We start from the raw sequence: 1,736 nt of genomic DNA, 5'->3' as shown, positions 1-1,736 counted from the left end.
TCTCTCTCACTCGCTCCCTTGCTTTTCACCACTCAGCTGGATCGAGACAGAGAGAAAGCCTGTGAGCAAAAGCAAAACTGATTCTCAAAGGACCCACACGGCTGTGTCTGGTTTAGCGTTACACACACATACACACGTGTAGGAGGGCTGCAACCTTGCACTGGTCCCCCTCTATTAACCAAAAGGACTTTCTCTAGGATATGCTGGCAATTCGGCCTGACGGACTGAGAGAGCATATGGGTGGCACAGAGGTAAAACACTCACTGACCGTTGCAAACGCCCATGTGCCACCCATGTGGTTTTCTTTGGTGTCATGCTCCCAGCTCAGGGAAGAGCCTTGAGGATTTAAATTTAAGCAGGTTTGTTCCAAAATAGCCCGGCTCCACTTCCAACATCTGCCTTTGATCGCTGCCTCACTGGAAAATCTCTCCTTTGTTATTAGGCTTTGGAAGATGTTACCACACATGGTACGGCAACACTTGTGGTTTCACAAGGTTTCTGGATATAGCTGGCCACCCATCATTTGTAATGCATCGATTTACAGTTGTGCAAATACTTTTATTGTCTTTTATTTCTGTCCTGATACTTTTTAGCAATGCTAGCAGTGTGGCTCTAGAGATGACACTATCTTTCAGTTAGTCAGTCAGTCCACAACTTTGGCCCAGACTAAAATATCTCCACAGCTGTTGGATAAACTGCCATTAACATTTGTACAGACTTTCACGGCCCCCCCACAGAATGAATGGAAAACCTTTTATAGTTTATCATGTTCACTATCCTCGCTTCATCCTTTGAAAGTCTTGATTTAGATAGGTGCCAGTGAGGCTAATACTGCCGCACACATAGATTTTTTTGGTTGATCACAAAGAACTGATCTTCCAGTTTTTCATTTAGCCATTCTATTATGTAAGAGAGGTTTTCAAAGACTTATTTATATCTGTTTGTGCAGCTTCACTTCTTTGACATCTCTGTGATTAATAGGCTGCAGCTGCCGTGTGTCTTTTCGGAGGTGAATACTGTGTAATTATTTTGCAATGCAGTACGTGTGTATATTTACTTATGAGGCAGCGAAGATTCCCACAGTGGCTGGACATTCTTTACCACTTGTTACTAACATGAACCAGTTTGCCTCTCTGACACAAAACAGCTCCCACAGGAATAGTTTTGTCTACTAGTAAGGGGCATTCTGTGTAATTTTATGGTGCCAGAAGACAGTAATCCCGATAATCAACAAACTGCTGCCTGCTCTGTCTTTCTCTTCTCTCCTCTCCTCTTCTCTCGTCTTCCCTGGATCAACACTGAGAGAAACAGCTCCATATTAGGACCACTATTCTGCACTGTATTAAATGGATTGTTTACTGCCAAACACTTCAAACAGCTTGAGGGCACTTAGACCAGTGCAACTGTTTTCAGTAAGCAGGAGGAGATGGGATGGAGACCTGGGGAGTTTTTCTGCAAGGGCTATAAAACAGCCAACCTGTCTGTTTAGCAGCAGACAGTGGACATACAGTAGTCCCCCCACAAACATGCATGCACCTACTTTACACAGGTACACATACATCTGCAAAAGCATGCATGCATGTGCAGGATGTGTGTGTCTGTTCATGCCCAGGGATGAGAAGGGCCATTTGTGTGCCAGGCCAGCTGTGGTGCCAGTGGGGAGATGAATGATGTGAACCTTCTTAAAGTGCTTCAAGTACATTCTTTAAACCAAGTTGACTTTTGAACCTAATGCA

Source organism: Toxotes jaculatrix, chromosome 22, assembly GCF_017976425.1.
Source record: "Toxotes jaculatrix isolate fToxJac2 chromosome 22, fToxJac2.pri, whole genome shotgun sequence".
Lineage (NCBI taxonomy): Eukaryota > Metazoa > Chordata > Actinopteri > Toxotidae > Toxotes > Toxotes jaculatrix.
This window is presented reverse-complemented; position numbering follows the sequence as displayed.